At 43.6% G+C, this 21,148-nt stretch overlaps 1 long non-coding RNA gene across 1 annotated transcript; it reads right to left on the reverse strand.

Moving 5' to 3' along the window:
* Positions 1-137: 137 nt before the first annotated feature.
* LOC140622297 (uncharacterized) lies at positions 138-11,096 on the reverse strand. The gene is made up of 3 exons (XR_012022066.1): positions 10,810-11,096; positions 4,792-4,953; positions 138-3,649 (listed from the first exon to the last, which is right to left on the reverse strand). It is a non-coding gene; the product is annotated as an uncharacterized lncRNA (long non-coding RNA).
* Between the last annotated feature and the right edge of the window lie 10,052 nt (positions 11,097-21,148).

The raw sequence follows: 21,148 nt of genomic DNA on the forward strand, positions 1-21,148 counted from the left end.
TGGGGATGCTCGTTACAACAACAGCAACAAAAAAGAAGATTGTGTACTTAAAGAATACAAGTTACATATTTGTGCTGAATTGGTGGTTTGGAATAACAATAGAACAAGGTTTGGTTGTATCCTGCCCTGTGTGTGTGTGTTTTTTTTTTTTTTTTTTTAATTTCCAATCTGCCTGTCAGTGTTTCTCTATACAATGTACACAATGTGAACTGCAACATCTTAAATGTTTGGCAGGACATTCATGCTCATGACATCACATGCTGGGAGGACAGGGAGGCCACTGTAGGGCTGGCCTTGGGGAGAGGCAGCATCAGTGCTGCCATTGAGATCTCCCCACAAAAGAGTGTGTGACAGCCAGATGTGCAGCTTAATGGAGACTGAACCAGAATTGTGGGGGGGACATTGGCACATGCTGCTTAATGGCTTGAATAGCAGCTCTTGAGGAATCTATGTTTCTCTCCCTCATGCAGAATCTCAGAGCTCAGGCTTTGTGGCCCTGTGGCCGGGGGAGGGAATGGAGATGGAGGGACTTGTCACTGCTCCATGCCCCATTGTTGAAATGAAAAAACGTGGAAATGTTAAGCCATTTCTAGAAAATTTTGCATTTTGCAAGATAAGAATTGCTTATGCTCTGCCTCAGAATTAGCTTCCATTTAATAAATAGTAAAGGGCACCCAGGTGTCACAGCCCGGGGCTTTCTTTATTTAAAACAGTTCTTTCTCTTATGTTGAGTTCCATAGACCTTTGCTTTTCTAACTATAATGTGAATACAGATCATGGGGGAAAGGTAAGGGGGAGTCCTGTTAAAATGCAGATTCTGAGTCAGCAGGTGTGGGGTTGGGCCTGGGATCCTGTATTTCTAACAAGCTCTCAGGCAATGGCCGATGCTGTGGGTATAGACTCTCGCCTGGAGCAATCTATACTCGTTAAAGAACACTTACATGTTGTAAAAAAATGAAGTAAGAAAATAAAAATTTACCCATCGTTTCATCATTAGAGCAATTTCTTTTGTATGTATTCTTGGTCATTGTTTTATTGTAAAACAAAACCCTCTAATATCCTATACGTATAGTGTGTAATCTATTTTTTAAAAAAGTTAATATAGGGAGAACATTTTCTTATATCGGTAAATGTTTTTCTAAGACAAAAATTGTGATATCTTCATAACCTTCCATTGTTTGGATGTACCATAACTTACTCAAGGAGTTCCCAAGAATATCTTGGTTATGTTGGTTCTTTTCTAATTCTTCAAAGCAATTTTGCCGTGAACATCCTTATAGGCCAAGAATTGCACATCCACATGATGATCCCTGTAAGATAAATCCCTAGAAAGGAGTTGCTGGGTCACTACTCCAGACAGTGTTTTAGGAACAATTTATTTTCTTGACCAAGGGGGTGCTTCGCTTCCCCCAGCTTTTATGATAGGTTGTAGTGTATCAGTTTAATATGCTGTTTTAGATAAATTATTGGAAATATTTAACATTTCACCTATGATGATATGGAATTATAGAAGATGTACTTGTAATAAATAGTCAACGGAAAAATTCCAGATCACAATAGGAGGAAAGGCATGAGAGGGGAGGCTGGGGGTCTGAAATTCTGCTTGCTGTACATTACAATTCTGCTTCAGTTGACTCTGGTCTACAGGGGGTCCAAACGTGAGCATTTCTCTTCAGGAGCCCTTGTGTTGGAAACGCTCGATCCCAACAGCTCTGGTTAGGAGAGGGAAGCTCTGGGAGCATTGCTAGCTGAATCATTATTTTTTTATTTATTTGCTGCCCCCATCCCCCACCCCCATAACCTATTAAGCATGAGACAAAAAACAAAATGAATCACGTGCCCCACACCTTCTAAATGTTAATTCTGTGCATATGCTAGGGAGAGAATTTACTTGGGTTCTCTTGCCCACTGCGCTTGTTTATGTTTCAATACAGGGTCAGAAAAAATGCACATCAAGGGGAGCTTCTAGAGGCATGAAAAGGCCCAGGACTGTTGGGGATGAAGGCAGCCAGGGACCTTTGGGTGTTTCCCTTGGGAAACAGAATCTTCTATGAACAGAACAGAACCTTCTCCACACACAGTTAGGAGGCCTTGCCTGCACATTCCGGCCCACAGCTGACCTGGGGATGCTGCTCTTCCCTTCAATTGATTCTGGGCTATGCCAAACCCTTCCCTTCTCACGTTGGTCTTTCCTGAACCAGAACACAGCTCGTATTTGCCTACATCACAAACTATCTAAGCAAGGATCTCAAACCATCCCATTCATTATTCCTTAAAGTATGGCATGGGCACCACCAGCCTAAGACTCATTCAGTAAATGCAGATTGGTGAGTCCTATCTCAGACCTACAGAGACAGTGGCTGGGGCTGGGCCTGGGAATATGCATTTTATTTTTGAATGTTACTATTATGTTTTTAAGATTCTATTTTCAAGTAATCACTGTATGTGGGACTTGAACTTACAACCCTGAGATCAAGAGTTGCATGCTCTACTCACTGAGCCAGCCAGGGGCCTCCTGGGAATCTGGATTTTAAAATGACTCCTAAAGTGATTCTGGTGTACCCCGAAGTTTGAGAGCCACTGAAATAGGTTCAATAAATGTAAGTTCTAGAAGAATAACTGGTTGAATGAAGAAACCAGAAGCCAGAAAGTTTGGTGATTTACCCAAGGCCATATTCTAGTGAGTCATTTCTCAATTCCTAGGACTGTAAAAACAGTGGAGTTGTGGTTTGGGGGATCTGCTTTTTTTTTTTTTTTTTTTTTTTAGGACTTATTTATTTGAGAAAGAGTGTGTCAGGGGAGGGGCAGAGGGGGAGATCTTCAAGCAGACTCCCCACTGAGGGCAAGGCCCGACGTGGGGCTTGATCTCCTGATGCTGAGATCATGACTTGAGCCAAAATTAAGAGTCAGATGCTTAACCCACTGAGCCATCCAGGGGCCCAGGACTATTCCTTCTTTGAATTATCCATCCCATCAGAATGAACTCTTCCCTTGTCTTACCTGACCCTTCTTCCCCGGCCTTGGAGCAGGGGATGGGTGCTGGGGATGGCCTTGGGGATGGCCTGTCCAAAGCTGGGGCCCATCCTCTATTGGAGCTGTGGGTCAGAGCACATTCCTCTCTGACAGCCAGACTGGGAAGACGTGAGGCTGGACGTTCTTAGAGCTGTGGTTCCAGCCTGGCGGGAAAAGGGAACCTGGGAAAACGAGGCCAGTGGCAGAGGGGAGCAGAGGGAAAGGAACAGAGAGCATGAGGGAGCCTGGTTCCATCGTTTCCGAGGCCAGCTTTACAAATGCTCTCTGGTTACACCAACATTCACCCCTTTACTTTTCTTGATTGAAATCTGACAGTTGCAAGCAGAAGAATCCTGACCAGGCCGAGGCTGTAGTTCTAGACCAGTTCCCACCACGTCCGTGCTCCTCTACCCCTGGGCGCTGGGCCCTTTCGTTCGCTAGCTGCGTGGTCTGAACGGGACTCCTCTGCCACAGTGAAAGGTCCGGAAGATGGATGCGTGACCTGAGTCAGGCCAATCAAGTTCCCAATTCCCTCCAAGAATCTTTCAAAACGGAAACTAAAGGAGGAGATCTTTCTTCTCCACCTAGGAGAGTTTCCAGTCTCCACGGCGTCCGTCCACTTTGTGAAGCACCTTATCTGTAGGAGTGGAGAGAAGGAGCAGAAGTGGAAGATGGGGGCAGACCCAGCAACGTGCAGGTGTCTACTTCCAGGCGACCTGGGAGCCACCTCCATCAATTTGGGTTAAAGCTAGTTTGAGCTAGCGTGCTGTCGCTTGTAATCCAAAGTCCTCTCTAATAGAGGGGCCCATGAGTGGTTTAACTAGGCCTGGAGCCCGAGGCAGTCTCACGTGTGGGCTGCTGTTTATGTAGGGTGAGGGCTGGGGTTTTGTCGCTAGTGTTTATCCTGAGACCCACAGACACCCTCCTCGCAGCCACCACCATTCTCTGTCACCCCACACTAGCTGCTAAGTCCTAGTTTAGGAAAACAGAAATCACCTTAGGGTTACGATACAGGGAATGGTTGTGGATATGGAACAGCTGGGAAGCCCAATCATACGGGATGATGCTGTAACAGAGAGTTGGTGGTAGAAGGAAGCCACTGGCAGGGGATGGAGAAGCCATGGGAGGAGGCCATGTGACCAGAACCCAGACGCTGGGGCCATCTAGTTAGGGCTGGGACTGTGATGGGTACCTGATGAGGGCTGAGACAGAGGGGGGGCTGTCCTGTGGGATCGGGGGCGATGGAGGAGACTCAGCCCCTGCCCAAGGATCCACTGAAGCAAAGTGAAAGAAAAATACTCTGGTTTTCCCCCTCCTCATACCCTCCAGGCTTCCGACAGTGCCTCTTTTGGGCAGAACTACCAGAAGTCAGGAGAGGTCAAGGGATCCTGGGAAATGTACAGAGAAGAGTGAGAGAAGGGCAGGAAATGGTCCTCAGTGCACATGGGCAGTGGGGTCTGAACTTGGCAGAGCAGGTCCAAGGGTTAAGGAGCCTCAAACTGCTGAGGGCGAAGCAGGGGCAGGGGGTGGGTGGATAGACACCCCCGGGAGGCCACCTGTAAGTACCTCACAAACAGGTACTTCTAGCTTTGTTTAAATACCGATTCGAAACCAATTCCCAAATCTACCTTCCCCACTGGAAGCAGTTATGCTTTTGACAGCACTCGGATGTCCTACAGTTCTGCTCAGGGTCAGAGACAAAATTGCTGCTCTCACAGTGCTTCCTGGAACCAGAACCAGAACTGGGGTTCTTTCCCACTGACGCTAGATTGGCTGTACCTCCGGGGGGGCCCTTCCACCTGTCCATTCTCAGCATCCGACCGGGTACAGTCCCAGGCGTCAGGTACCTCACGGCTAGTGGCACAGTCTGGCTCATCGTTGGTGAGGCCGCTGTTAGCTCCGTAGCGCTGGCATCTTTAGCCTTCTTTGGAAAGTTACGCCCTAAATGAAAAGGGGAAAATAAAATGCCAACGGAAGCACATTAGTGCAGATCATAGACATGAGTTAACCGGATATCTGATCTATAAAGGCGTATGAATGAGGTCTTCTCTCAACCTTGCACCTTTTTTTAATGGGGTCCGAAAATCAGCCAATCCCTTAATTGCATCAAGTCCATTGATTTCATTATGAGCAGAACAGCAAGGCCTTCCCCAGGCCTCGGCACCAGGCCCCGCAGAGACCTTCTGCAGAGGAGCACACTGTTCCTTCTTAGCGTGAAAAATTAGTGGGAAGTGTCAATCTTTGCTTGTCTTACTGATTCTAAAACTGCCTCTTCAGGTGTCAGGACTCAGTTTGCCTTGTGATGGGTACAATAATGACGGCTGCGTCGGCTGGTGGGGACGTGTACATGGGAGTGTGACCGGGGGGAGGGTGTTCCAGAGTCGAGGGGGGACACTGACCTCCAGGCTGGAAGCTGTAGGTGGTGTGAGGGGGCTGAACTGTTCCTCCTCCAGAAATACACAGAATAAGGACTCTTTTCAGAGTTGCTTAAAAAAACAGAACAACAAAACCCAAAGCTAAGCACTACCGAGTGACGAATGCCGATAGATGCCACCACGAGTCATTTCGTGAACCGTGAGAGTCTGGCAAGACCCAGTCTTGGCCTGGGACACCAGGTCTTCCTCCCGGAGCCCCCAGGGGCCCTGGCTCCTTCCAACACCTGCTTCATCAGTCCTAGCGGCGGCCCTTGGACACCTGCTCCAGGACGTCAGTGTCCACACTGCAGGTGGAAACAGGATCGGAGGAAAGGAGCGGAGGCCCATGCCCACCACGTCCTAGGGCAGTTCCCCGAAGCTGCCGCAGGGGTCTGGCTGGCTGCAGGAAGTCACATGGCCACATCCAGCTGCAGGAGATGCTGGGACATAGAATCTTCCTCAGGGCCCCCTCCATCCTTTGCAGTGCCCTGCGTAAAATGACGATGTGGGACTCTTTTTAGAAAAAGCAGGAAAAAAGTGTGAAAACAAAGCATGGATTTTTTTTTTTTTCTTTTCCTGTGGTCTCTCTTTTGACTTGTCATGAGGGTTTTTTGTTGTTGTTGTTGTTGTTCTTATTTTTGCTATTTAATGCTGTTCTAGATCAAGAAAGCTCAAATTTTAAATTACTAGTATGAATTTTACTTTTTTAAAAAAAGATCATTTATTCATTTATTTGAGAGAGAGAGAGAGAGCGAGCACAAATGGTGGAGGAGCAGAGGGAGAGGTTGAGCCTGATGCAGGGCTCCACCCCAGGACCCTGAGATCCTGACGTAGGTCAAAGACAGCCACCCAGGTCCCCCTTATTGTTCTTTGTATTGTGCAATGTCTGTTTTAAATGCAAATGTAAGAACGTTTCACTTTTATGCAGGAATCCCAAAGGTCCACAATTTGTATTTGATAGCTCATGCACTGTATTAGTATTTAATTCTTATGAGAACTGTGGAAACACTGCACAAAGCTAACTCAGTTGTCTTTTCTTTCACTTGTTGGTATGCACGCAGTCAACCAGCACGCTCTACCTCTGGCTGCTTGATGAGTAAGGAAGGGCTGAAATGAGAAGAAACAATAGGTTGCCCTATTTTTCCCCTTCCTTCTCTGGCATTATTTTCTGTGTAAAGTGGTTGGTGAATCCGGGGAATTAACACAAGGATATGATAGAGTTCCTTGGTCATTTATGTTTCTTAGAACTCCATTGCCTGCTTGCTTGCTTGCTTGCTTTCTCAAATATTTTATTTATTTATTCATGAGAGACATGCAGAGAGAGGCAGAGACACAGGCAGAGGGAGAAGCAGGCTCCTCCCAGGGAGCCCGATGTGGGACTTGATCCCAGGACCCCGAGATCATGCTCCAAGCCGAAGGCAGACACTCAAATGCTGAGCCACCCAGACATCCCATCCATTGTCTTCTTTCTATTTGAAGTGAGTCATAGTTTGAATAGTAATTGTGGCCTCTGGAGACTGGCTGTGCACCTGCATCCTCAGTATCTTAGTCTATTCAGGCCGCTATAACAAAATACCACAGACTGGGTGGATTAGAAACAACAGAAATTTATTTCTCACAGTTTGGAAGGCTGGAAGCTCAAGATAAAGGCATTAACATGGGGTCCTTCTGGTAAGGACCCTCCTCGTCGTTCACAGTGGGTTCCCTCTTGCTGCATCTCATATGGTGGAAGGTGAGGGAGCTCTCTGAGTCGTCCTTTATAAAAGCTGTATTCCCGTGAAAACTCTATCCCCAGGACCTAAGTACCTTCCAGAGACTCCACCTCCTAATACCATCATTTGTGGAGCTTAGGATTTCAACATATGAATTTTTGGGGTCCACAACCATTCAGATCATGGCACTCAATCATAGACATAGCACACTCTCACCTTTGAACTTGCTTTGGATCTTGCTGAATTCCCACACACCATGGATCCACTTGAATGGTGTGCTCATGGGGTGTCATGATGCTATCTGAAAATATGGTGGCAAGAAATGATGGACACGTGTATTGCACATATTTTCTCTGCTCACATGCATGCTCCATTGTCTTATTAGACTTCAGTTATGAAACACAAGTTCAATGGTAAAGTTATCAAGAATTTCAAGACGGCGGCAACAGAGAATTGAACCAAGCGTAGTATCCTCCTGCTTTCAGGGCCCGTGAGACTACACAGGTCATGTGTCCATGAAGCTGACCTTGCCCTTTATTCTAGCTGGCTATGTGCCCAGCTAAATTTTTGATTAAGTTTGTAAGAAGAAAATGGATTTTGAGGGAAACCTATGTCATATCTTTTAACAATTCTATGAGAAGGGTATCTGTCTTAGTTGAGACTGCTATCATGAAAACACCATAGACTCAGTGGGTTAAATAATAAGCACTAATTTCTTACAGCTCTGGAGGCTGAGAAGTCTAAGATCAAGGTGCCAGCAGATCTAGTGTCTGGTGAGGACTCTCTTCCCGGTTTGTGGATGGCTGCTTTCTTGCTGTTCCCTCATGGGGTAGGAAGAGAGAGTGAGCAAGCAAGGGAGCTCTAGACTTTCCCTCTTCTCTTTCTTTCTTTCTTTCTTTCTTTCTTTCTTTCTTTCTTTCATTTATTTATTTATTTACTTATATTTTATTTTTTTAGAGAGAGAGAGTGTGGGAAGAGGGGCAGAGGGAGAGAATCTTTAAGCAGACTCCCTGCTGAGTGGGGAGGCCAACCTAAAGGTCAATATCATGACCCATGAGATCATGACCTGAGCTTAAACCAAGAGTCGGTTGCTCAACTGACTGAGCCACCCAGGTGTCCCTAGACTTGCCTTCTTCTTATAGAAGCACATATTCCATCATGGGGCTCCACTGTCATGACCTTATCTAGGTTAATTACCTCTGAAAGGCACCCCATCCAAACATCGTCACATTGGGGGTTAGGGCTTCAGCAAATGAAATTGTGGGGCACACAGATATTCAGATTATTTAACAATCAGATGGGATGAGCACTGGGTGTTATACTATATGTTGGCAAATCGAACTCCAATAAAAAAATATACAAAAAACCCCCCAACAGCAACCAATCAGTATCGTCCCCTTTCTCCCATGGAAAAAACCAGAGCACAGGGAGATGAAGTAATGAGCCAAGGCTACAGAGTGAGTAAGCATCAAAATTTGAACTCAGCTGTTCTAAAGCTAAAGCCAGTCCTCATATTGCTACAGCATCCTTGGAGCTTATGAAATGAAGTTATTTAACAACATGAAGCAGGATCAAAATGCCCCAAACAGGACCTTAAAGAGAAGTATACATTTTACTAAAGATAGTAACAGAGTGCATCATAGATGTTTTGTTCATTTATTTTATTTATTTTTTTTAAAGATTTCACTTATTTATTCATGAGAGACACAGAGACAGAGAGAGAGGCAGAGACACAGGCAGAGGGAGAAGCAGGCTCCACGCAGGGAGCCCAATGTGGGACTCGATCCCAGGACTCCAGGATCATGCCCCGGGCCGAAGGCGGCGCCAAACCTCTGAGCCACTGGGGCTGCCCTGTTTTGTTCATTTAATTCTTTCAATAATGCCATGAGTTGGGGGCTCTCATATACTCATTTTACAGATAAGAAAACAGAGGCACAGAGAAGTTAAGTAAATTGCCTCAGATTGCACAGCCAAGATCATAATCTTTGCAGTCTGACTGTAAAGCCTGAAGTGTAGCCACTGGTCTAGCCCTCAAGAGGAATTTAACTCCTAAGAAAGTGGGGTGAATTACTATGGAAAGTCACCGGTCAAAAGGACAGATTCAAAATTAGCATAAAGTTCTTTAACATAAATACTCTCCTTATTAAAGATGTTAGTATTAGAATAGAGTTGAATTCTGGACCTGTTTTCAAAACACATATTTTAGAAAGGGATTGTGTTTCTGTAGCCAATTGGGAAATAAAGGGAACTCTGTGGTGTAAGGGCTGTTGAATATTTGTACCTCTGGAAAGAGGAAAGGTAGCCTCATATTCCCCACCACACCACACATGGGTTTTCAGGAAATAAGGGGAATTAGCTACCAACTCTCTTGTTGGCTTTGAAGTCCTAATGAATGGCAGATCATAATCTGTACGTGGAAGGTAAAGTCACATGGGAGCGCCTTTTGCTGGTGTGGGCCACTATGGTCACCACTTGTCAGCAGGGGGATGGGGCGGATGGGGGAATGGGGAGGTGGGGGAGGGGATATGGACAGCGGTCAGGCTATGGGTTTGGTTTGTGAACAAATACCAACATGAGGGTGTGCACTCTGTTTTTAGCAAAGAAATCATTGGGCTGGAAAGCCCTCAAAATACCCATCACTCAATAAGACCTCCTTAGGAAAACAATAAGATTTTTGTACAGAGCCCTTTAGAAGTTAACAAGTTTGGGCTTAAAATTTGAAAATAAAAGAAGAGAGCACTGTAGGTCAGGAGGTTATTCTGAGCTATGTCCAATCCAGCAAGACCCCTAAAAGGGAAGTAGGGCCTTGCTTTTGTTAAAAAAAAAAAAAATTGGCTTTAGGATGGCAGAGAGGGCCGGGTCTATGATTCCTTAGTCCCGAACTTCTCCTCCTAGCCCCAGGAGGGTGGGCAATGCCAAGACCAGGAGACCATCAAAGACTCCCTCTGTGTGTTCGGATTTGGAATTTATCTCTGATGTCATGCTAAGAACAAAAGAATCCGGCTGAGTGTCAGGCTGGAGTGGCTGCAGTGCCCCTGAAGGAGAGGAGTGGGGTTTGTGTCTTCCTTGAGGTCCATCTCCAAGCCCTAAAGCTTTCCCTGAGCAAACCTAACTTTCCTTTAATGACCCCTTAGAGGGCTACTCTCCATGAATGTGTCTGAACCCTCCTTGAACCCGTTTCTGCCTCAGCTAGTGCTATTACTTAGAGTTAATGTGTTCCATATGGTTGCTACCCATGGGGAGAGTAGTCAGTCCTCTTATCTGTCCTCAGATTGTCTCCTGGAAGAGGGGACCCCCCCGCCCTCGGACTGCCAAATTCTCCGGTTTGGCCTGGGATATTATAGCAAATTATTTGTATGATTAATGAAAATAAAACACACCTTGTGGCAAAAAAAGGGGGGGATCCCTGGGTGACTCAGTGGTTTGGCCGCTGCCTTCGGCCCAGGGCGTGATCCTGGAGTCCTGGGATCGAGTCCCACGTAGGGCTCCCTGCATGGGGCCTGCCTTCTGCCTCTCCTTCTCTCTCTGTGTCTCTCATGAATAAATGAATAAAATCTTAAAAAACAAAAAAACAAAAACAAAAACAAAAACAAAAAACCAGCTTCTCCTGGAAGCTGGTTGCTTTGTCTCATCCATACAGGAGTTCAGTGGTTCCCGCCTGAGTTACTCACCCCGTCTCCTGGCTCAATAAACTGCTCTCAGCGCCTGAGAAGGAGCCGTTTTTGAGATGCACGTTTTGCACAAGAAGGTTGGTAAACAATCTGCAGCAGCTGAAGATGTAGGCAGAGCCACAGAGAATTAGCTTCTAATGCATCCAAGTTCTAATCTGTTAAATGGAAACAAAAGGTTCCCAGAATTTGGGAGAAGAAAACTAAATATGTTTCCATTTCATTTTCAAAAGCACCATATTGCTCTGTAACGAAAAGTGATAAAGATGCCTCTAATTTCCCTCTATGTTCTTTTCACTAACTGGCTGGGCATTTTCTGGAAACAGAGAATTTCATCATATTCATGAATTCAAATTAGCAGTGTTCTTAGGAAAGATACTGGAATGTGCCTTTGTTTGGTCAAGTGAATTTAATGATTGTATTTTGAGAGTTTGCCAGAAAATGCTACTACTTTTCAATATTTAATTGCTCTCTAAAACGTTTTCATAGCTGGATATATAATTCCACATTATTATCTTTTACTCAGTGGTATAGCTTAAATTCTAGGATTCTAGGACAGCAAAATTTTTAGAGACGATTTCTGTTCCTTTGATTACTACAAAATAAACAGACCCTGGCTTACCTAAAAGCCCTGCTCCTTTGTGTATTCCTTCACATATTATGCACAGGATTCATGGGCACTTTTTATGTCCTGCTATTAAGTCTTAAAAGAAGATTTTTATTCTGCAAAATTTGTTAACCGTCTCCTCTGTTTCTAGATGTACATGGGTTTATTCATCTTTCTAGATGAATGATTGTGTTAGGTATTATATGTAGTATAAAATGTACACAAACATATTAAAAGAATGGGAAAAATTAAATAACATTTTAATTTTATCTCATATTACTCATTAATGATACAAACTCTTTTTCTTCTCTTCAAATTAGTAATAATAATAATATAGGGGAGCAATGAGTTTGAAACTACTCCATTATTTAATACTGGGATAAAAATATTCAAAAGTCTGATTCTTAATGCAGTTGATTTTACTGTTTGATTTTAATAGCTGCTTTGGCTGGAAAATATACGTCGTATGAGGACACAGAATAATATAGGAAAAGCATATCATTGACTGTCTTCCTCATTCAATAATTATACTCTTGTGTCAACCTCCTGCATCAATTTTGCAAAAATTCGTAGTAAAGGTTGGCAGTTTTCCATCTTCCTTGATGCATTTCAGTTGTTTTTTCGAACTAATGAGATAGGTTGCATTTCTGTATTTCTAAGAAATTGTTTGAAACCCATAGAGCTTCTTCATTTGTAAGATTTCCGAATTGGATTAAAAAATTTTAAGTTGTCTATATGTACAGAAATACCATTTTAATAGTTGATAACGTATTATTTTCAGTAATAAAACCACATACATGTCCAAATAGCTCTTTTCAAAACAGTCTCTCCATTGCACTAATTTTCTTCAAAAGCAGTTGTTCTTCATGAGTTGTTATGACAGAGTAACAACGTTTATTTTGTTTTTATTTTTTATTTTTTAAAGATTTTATTTACTTATTTGAGAGAGAGAGAGAGAGAGGGCACGAGTACACACATAAGCAGGGGAGAGGGGCACAGGGAGAGGGGAAAGCAGGGAGGGGGAGGCTGTGCTGCGGGGCTCTATCCCAGGACGCTGGGATCATGACCTGAGCCAAAGGCAGCCGCTTAACTGGCTGAGCCACCGGGGCACCCCTGTTTATCTTGTTTTTAAATTCTTGTTAGATAGCAAACTTTTGTACTTTTGGTTTCATTGCTTTTGCTGCAATTGGCTATTTTATGGTTTCTTTGTAGGAATCTTTTAAAATGACTAGCTCTTTTTGTGGGGTCAGTTTAATAAACACAGATAATGCAGTCTATAAATCCACCTAAATGGGTATTTGCAATATATAAAATATCATAACTCGAATGAAATGGTGAGGATGGAGAGGACGGTACTGTCTACCCCTCCTCAGTGCAGAGGATTCTCTGTCCTTAGAAGCCTCTTAGGGACCCAGATAATTATTAGACCCTCAGAGGGATGGTCTGATAAATATGTGGCCCAAAACAATCCGTAGTTAGCCACCTAATACAATATAACACAAATAAAATTAAGCCTTATATTCCACACATTGCACATATTATTATTGTATGTCAGTATATTATGATCATATCATAATATACATTATTATATAATATTATCATATTGAATATAAAGCTGAATTTTGTTCTTATTTTTTAGGTTAAAATTCTTGGAAAATAGTTCTAACATTTCTTTTTTTATATTTTTTGAATGCTTCCCATCTATAGCAGGAAAGACACATAAACAAGTAACTGTATTCAATGGGTAAAATGGTATACACACTAAGAAAAAAAGAACATGTGGTTAGGGGAGGTTAAGTTCCAGAAATTCAGAAAGGATCCCCTTGATCCTTTACACTTGAGAGTAACTTGAAGGATGAATGGGAGTTTGCCGAGTGGATCAGGGGGCCAAGGACATTCAGGAAGACACAAGAAGGCGAGAGAATGTTCCCAGAACACGATCAGGAGTCTCTTGGGGTCAGAATGTAGTACCCTTGGGGGACGGTTGGACAGGAGGCTGGAGATAGGGATGGGCTACAGCCTGGGAAGGGCTGCATTCTATCGGCAAATGGGAGCCGGTAGAGAGTTTAAGTAGAGGAATGACCTTACGGAAGGATACGTTTCATTCATAAGTCATGAACAATATGTACGTTTTGGAAACAATTCTATTTTCGGCAGGGTGTGGATGAAATTCTGTTCGATAGAGTTTAACAAATAATAATTGATCACTTTCTGTGCGACGGGCAGTATCCCCAAGGCAACATAAAGTTATATTGGCACACATTTCACTTGGTAAAAGGATTAAACTGAATATTTACCACTTAAATTCACAAATTTATCCTGCATTTATCCTTCAAAATTGTGATGTCTTTTAATATTCTCGACATCTGGAACCAATTAGCCCTAGTGCTTAATTCTTAACAATTTATATATGAGCCAAGTATCCAAGCTAACGAACTCTACTTGAGTATGACTCTCCTTTGCTGAAGACATACACGCTTTATTTATTTATTTATTTATTTATTTATTTATTTATATTTTATTTATTTATTCATGAGAGACACAGAGAGAGAGGCAGAGACACAGGCAGAGGGAGAAGCAGGCTCCATGCAGGGAGCCCAATGCGGGACTTGATCCCAGGACCCGGGGATCATGCCCTGGGCCAAAGGTAGACGCCCAACCACTGAGCCACCCAGGGGTCCCATCTCCTCAATTTATATGTAACAATGCAGAGAGAGAAATGCCTATGGCATGGCATTAAGAGGACAGCTTCTATTACTTGTGTCGTTGCTTGGGAGAGCTGTCGGGGTACTTTCTTGGTTTGTCATTTAGGACATGGCAAATATTTGGAAAAGTTCTCATAGGAAATAAAGTTTATTTCTGCAAATAAAAGTAAAATAGGTTTCAAAGAGCATTTGGAAAAAAAGCAGAGGAAGTGTAGGAAAGAAGATACAAAATTACCCCAAATCAGACTTCTCCAAGGGAACAATGGTTAGCATTTTATATAATCTCCTACATCTTCTGCTATGCAAGTATAAAATACATATATTTTTGAAACTGAAGACATACTACATATAACCTCTGCAGCCTCCTTTTAGAATTTAACAATTAACGAAGATTCTCATGTCATGAAGCATTCTGAAAACGTTTTTAGTTGGCTGTACAGTTCTAGGTTCTACAGTCACACCCTAATTTATTGAAACAACTTCCTGTTGGGGACATTAGGTTGACTTCAATTTTTTGATATCCTCCCCCCTGTAATTATAGATATTTTTTTTGGCGTAAACCTTTGACCATATCTCTGATTATTTATTTTCTTAGAATCCATTTCTTAAAAAGTTGAGTTAAAGGATCTGAAATCTGTCAGAGAGGTGAACTGTCAAATATTTAAATAGAGCAGTTGAAATTGTTCTCCACTTTGGCAAAAGTGTAGGGAGGGCCTCTGGAGGCTGAAAGAAAACTCAACTTCTATTCATTCATTCCTTCAACAAATATTCTTTGAATGCCTCCTGCATCCCAGGCTCCACACCAGGTGCCAAGGTGCTGCAGGAAGCATGGGAGGTGTGTTCCCTGCCCTTGTGGCAGGATCTGGAAAGTTAGAAATCACGGGTCAACTTCTTGTTTACAGATGAGGAAACAGAGTGCAGAGTCAGCTACAGAGGGCCAGGACTGGGATACGGTCTATGTCGGGCAGTCCAAGCCTCTTTGCACCCCACCTACCATCTGTCCCCCCAGAGTGATCTTGGGGGCATCTGTTCAGGGCAGGTTTATGATATCTTCTGCCCTGGGTGTGTTCATTTTTTAATTTTTTAAAAAAGATTTTATTTGTTTATTCATGAGAGACACAGAGAGAGGCGGAGACACAGGCAGAGGGAGAAGCAAGGCTCCCTGCAGGGAACCCGATGTGGGACTGGATGCCAGGACCCCAAGATCATGATCTGAGCCGAATGCAGCCGCTCAACTGCTGAGCCACCCAGGTGCCCCCCTTCATGTGTTTAGATCTAGCCTTCAGCAAGGCTGTGAGGTGAATGGGGCCAATGGTGTCTTTGGGACCGTGGTCTCTTCCTTCTGGGCCATTTCACCTCTTGGCATCTCCCAACCCCCTGTCAGGCACCTGGTGGTCCCCTAATCTTTTCTCATGACTTAGTGAAAATCCACTCTCTGAGAAAGAACTGATATTAGCCATTCGTATCTCAAGGTGATTGAGTTAAGACACTATGTCCCTTCTCCTAAGGGGGAGTTAACTGTGAATGCGTTTAAAGATCTCTTTCTTATTGAGGGACGTCAGACTTTGTCTCCAGGGGAGGCATTTGGGCATCAGGGAGCAGCTAGGGCAGGGGTGCCCTCCCTCAAGGCTCACATCCTCTTTCCCATGCCCTTCCCCGTGGGTTTGGTCAGCCCAATCTCCACCTTCTTGCACGGGACTCACAAGGCTGGGGGAGAAGGATGAGGACATTGTGTCCATACCTTGAACCATTTCCAGTACATTCAACGGGTTGCTTTGGACACAGAGCTTCGTAGAACAGGGAAACCCCATTACTAGGAAACCCCCTTCCCCTGCTCCACCCTGCCCTGTGAGGAGTGTCTCTGCTAGGAAGGAAATTCAATTACAGTCTTCCAGCCACCAGAATTGAATTTAGATGGACTATTTCCTCTTTAGATTCTGTGCCAAATTGTATTCCTGCTGCTGGGTTTGAAGTTAATTAGAGTCACAAATCATTTGTATTTCTCTTCTCTGAAGGAAAGCCTGCCACTGTACTTATCTCAGCCAGTTAATGGACTTACGGGGAGGGCTCATCCCTTTCTGAAAACACTCCAGATGACTCTGATGGGTAAACATCAGTCTTGAAGAATTCAAATTTCTAGGTCATAGAAATGGTGTGTGTGTGTGTGTGTGTGTGTGTGTGTGTGTGGTTGTCTCTCTGAGCCTCATAACTTAGAGGTTTCCTTGATTTGACTGAAGCCAATGTGAGAATGGAAAAAAACAAAAACAAAAACCTATCCTCAGGTAGGGGCAGGGGCACATGTGGGCAAAGGAGAGGAAGGGAACTTGACACAGAAAGGTCTCTCACTGAAGGGCACTGAAATGCTAATAGTTGGAAATAAAATGTAGAAGAGCTGTCAATTTGATGTTTGGGGTATGGGGATCCCTAACATTTCAAATGGGGATTTAGCTTTTAAAATGGTTTTGAGTTGTGGCCTAAGGAGAAAATGCCTATAAAATGGCTTTGCTATTCTGAGTAACCTTTGAATTTTTTTTCAATTTTAAAAATTGTGGTAAAATATACATGACATCACATGTATCATCTTAACTGTTTTTAATTGTATAGGTCGGTAGTATTAATACATTCATATTGTTGCACAGCCATCACTCCATCATCTTGTGAACTCCTTTTCCTTAAAAAGAGAGAGGGAAAGCGCAGGAGGGGGCCCAGAGGCAGAGGGAGAAGGAAAGAATCTCAAGCAGGCTCCCTGAAGATGGCAGAGCACGATGCTGGGCACCATCTCACGACCCAGAGATCACGACCTGAGCTGAAAGCAGGAGTGGGACACTTAACTGACTGAGCCACCCAGCTGCTCCATCTTGTGAATGCTTATATCTTGCAAAACTGAAATTTTACAGCCATTAAATAATAACCACCCATTCCCCTTGCCAGCCCCTGGCAACCGCTGCTCTTTTGTGTGTGTGTGTGTGTATTTTTTTTATTGGAGCTTGATTTGCCAACATATAGCATAACACCCAGTGCTCATCCCATCAAGTGCCCCCCTCAGTGCCCGTCACCCTGTCACCCCATCCCCCCGCCCATTTCCCCTTCCACCACCCCTTGTTCTTTTCCCAGAGTTAGGGGTCTCTCATGGTTTGTCTTCCTCTCTGATTTTTCCCACTCATTTTCTCTCCTTTCCCTTTATTCCCTTGCACTATTTTTTATATTCCCTGAATGAATGAGACCATATAATGTTTGTCCTTCTCCGACTGCCTTACTTCACTCAGCATAATACCCTCCAGTTCCATCCATGTCGAAGCACATGGTGAGTATTCGTCATTTCTAATGGTTGAGTAACATTCCATTGTATACATAAACCACATCTTCTTTACCCATCTTTTGATGGACACCGAGGCTCCTCCCACAGTCGGGCTATTGTGGACATTGCTCCACAATGTTCTAGCATTGCTGCTAGAAACATTGGGGGGCAGGTGTCTAGGTGTTTCATTGCATCTCTCTTTGGGGTAAATCCCCAGCAGTGCAATTGCTGGGTCGTAGGGCAGGTCTATTTTTAACTCTTTGAGGAACCTCCACACAGTTTTCCAGAGTGGCTGCACCAGTTCACATTCCCACCAACAGTGCAGGAGGGTTCCCCTTTCTCCACATCCTCTCCAACATTTGTTGTTTCTTGTCTTGTTAATTTTCCCCATTCTCATTGGTGTGAGGTGGGATCTCATTGTGGTTTTGATTTGTATTTCCCTGATGGCCAGTGATGCGGAGCATTTTCTCACGTGCTTGTTGGCCATGTCTATGTCTTCCTCTGTGAAATCTCTGTTCATGTCTTTTGCCCATTTCATGATTGGATTGTTTGTTTTTTTGCTGTTGAGTTTAATAAGTTCTTTGTAGATCTTGGATACTAGCCCTTTATCTGATACGTCATTTGCAGATAGCTTCTCCCATCCTGTAGGTTGTCTTTTAGTTTTGTTGACTGTTTTCTTAGCCGTGCAGAAGCTTTTTATCTTAGGTCCCAATAGTTCATTTTTGCTTTTGTTTCTCTTGCCTTCATGGATGTATCTTGCAAGAAGTTGCTGTGGCCAAGTTCAAAAAGGGTGTTGCCTGTGTTCTCCTCTAGGATTTTGATGGATTCTTGTCTCACATTTAGATCTTTCATCCATTTTGAGTTTATCTTTGTATCTGGTATAAGAGAACGGTCCAGTTTCATTCTTCTGCACGTGGTGGTCCAATTTTCCCAGCACCATTTATTGAAGAGACTGTCCCTTTTCCAGTGGATAGTCTTTCCTGCTTTGTTGAATATTAGTTGACCATAGAGTTGAGGGCCCATTTCTGGGTTCTCTATTCTGTTCCATTGATCTATAACCACTGCTCTTCTTACAACTTTTGTTATTTTGTTGCTCTAAGTACCCCATGTAAGTGGAGTCATAGAATCTTTTGTCTTTTTGTCTTTGCCTTACTTAACATAATGTCCTCAAAGTTCATCCATGATATAGCATTTGTTAGGATTTCCTTCCCTTTTTTTTTTTTAAATTAAAGGTTTCTATTTATGAGAGAGTGAAAGCAAGTGAGTATATGAGTCAGAGGAGGGGCAGAGGGACAAGCAGACTCCACAGTGAGCAGGGATCCCAATACAGACCTTGAACCCAGAACCCTGAGACCATGACCTGAGCTGAAGTCAGATGCTTAACCGACTGAGCCACCCAGGTGCCCAGGATTTCCTTCCTTTTTACAATTAAAAAGAATCAATTAAATAGAATCAAATAGACAATTAAATAGAATCATATTCTATTGTATTTATACACCACGTTTTCTTTATCCATTCATTCATTGATGGACACTTTGGTTGCTTTCAAGTTTCAGACCCCATGAGTAATGCTGCTATGAGCAAATGTCTTTGAGACCCTGCTTTCAATTCTTTTGGATATATACCCACAAGTGGAATTGTTGGGTCATATGATAATTCTGTTTTTATTCTTTTTTTTTTTTTTTTGAGGAATAGCCATACTTTCCTACAGTGGCTGCACCATTTTACATTCCCACAAATAGTGTATAAGGGTTTCAATTTCTTCACATCTTCCCTAACTCCTGTTATTAAGTCACCTTTCAACATGAGAACCTATGTAATGAGATTATATTTTGGAATATGCATCCAATTACTTTCAATCCTGGTAATGTTCCAAGTTCTTCCATGACTCCTCTTGGGTACCATTTGTCAATAGGCAAATGGATAATTCTTCCACCAGTAAGAATGAATTACAAGGTGCATAGCCCTCAAGAAGTAGGTAATAGATAGGGAGAATCTTTTTCAGACTGAAAGAAGAGTGGAAAGCCAGCCCCTGCTTGTCCTGCTGGATGATGTGGAGATGAAGAGAAATTGAGGTAGGATTCCTCATGGGAATACTTGTCCAGGCTTTCCCCCCCTCTATAGGCGGGGGTGTGTTAGGAGTGAGGATGTCTGAAAACACTGGATGGATTAGTAGCTAGAAAGGACAGAAGCAGTGGTGTGCTTATAAATGTTTAACAGGCAGCTCTCTGGAAACAAACCAACCAATCCCGATTTTTGTAGCCTTTGCCAATTTGCATGGTGTGAATACTCCCACCATGGCTGATTTCAAGCTACCAGTGTGAACTCACTGAATATAAAGCTGGAAAGAGATGTGCAATGGCCCATGATTATGTAGTGTTCCCCATACAGATATAATGCTTGTAAATAATCTCAAGAACATAGATGACAGTGAAATGTAGTCATTAGTTTTGAGTATTTCTACCTTTGTTTTATTTTTTTTCTACCTTTGTTTTAAATGTAATTCATTGTAAGTTTACAAAAGTTAAGTTTTAATAATGATGTCTTTAGCAACTAGCTCACGACGATTATGAAAAGTCAACAGGGTTGTTCTTGGGACGAGCCTGCAGCCACCATAGGCTATAAGCTGCAACCGTGGGCTCTATGCATCAATGAGCAGGGTCCCGAAATGATGGTGTATCATTAGCGAAGGAAGTGGCTGGATACTTGCCCCAGGTGATGCTCCTGGTTCCCCAGGTCTCAGTGGGGATGCAGTGGGTTCTTAAGTGGAAGTGCTGAGGGCTTGGTGGACCAGCAGAGGCCTGGAATCATACGAAGGAGTGTCTGTGGGCAAGGACCTTCACAACTGGGGTTGCATGCCAGACTTGTGGGTTTTGGAAGTGAATGTTATCATGAAACCCACATGGCTGAATGAGGCAGTTCTTCGTCAGCGGTCACCTGTGCAGGGAGCAGCCCATGTAGCTATTCTGCAGCAGCAAAGGGTCCGGAGCACCCTAGTTCTCGTCTGCTCCCCTAGCCTTTCCTGTCTCCCCAACTTCTTTGAGATCACATAGGATCTTTCCCAGATGTAATTTAGAGAGAAACAAGGGAGGGTGGGTGGGAATCCAAAAGACTGATTGTTTATCCCACAGAGACTCAATCATCTAAAAAGAGACTAAACTGGAAGTCAACTGTGATTCTGCAGATTAATACATTTAAAGTTTGTTTTTTTCTCTCCCTGCTACTCAGGCAGGTAGACCTTTGCAAAGGAGAGCAATGCATTGTAGGAAATAAAGACATGGAGGGTTCTTTGTAGTTCATGCGGTGTGACACTATGTGACCCTGCTGTACCACTTTACCTTTTCTCCAGATGTCACTACTCTACTGTCAAAAAATGAAAATAAATGCTATCTGTGGGCAGGTAATGTTCCTTCACTTTGTCCTTAAAACGAATGGGGGCAATGAATGGGAATGCTTGTTGGTGCTGAGCGGGGAGGGTGGGGTGTGGCTGCGGGTAGGAGTTGGGACTGGGAATGGGGTCATTTGGGAGGCAGCCGGGGTGGGGGGTGGGGGTCCCAGACAGAGTCCAGCACCGTGTTAGAAGAAAATGGTCAAAGGGAGATTGGGTCACTTGCTGTTCTCCCAAGAATCCACTAAGGAAGAACTTCTGTTCTCTACATGGAAATAAAGAATTTAAAAAGGTAGGATGGCACTGACTTTCTTCAAACTTAAATTGTAATAGTCGATTAGCTG

This window comes from Canis lupus, chromosome 31 (assembly GCF_048164855.1).
Source record: "Canis lupus baileyi chromosome 31, mCanLup2.hap1, whole genome shotgun sequence".
Classification (NCBI taxonomy): domain Eukaryota; kingdom Metazoa; phylum Chordata; class Mammalia; order Carnivora; family Canidae; genus Canis; species Canis lupus.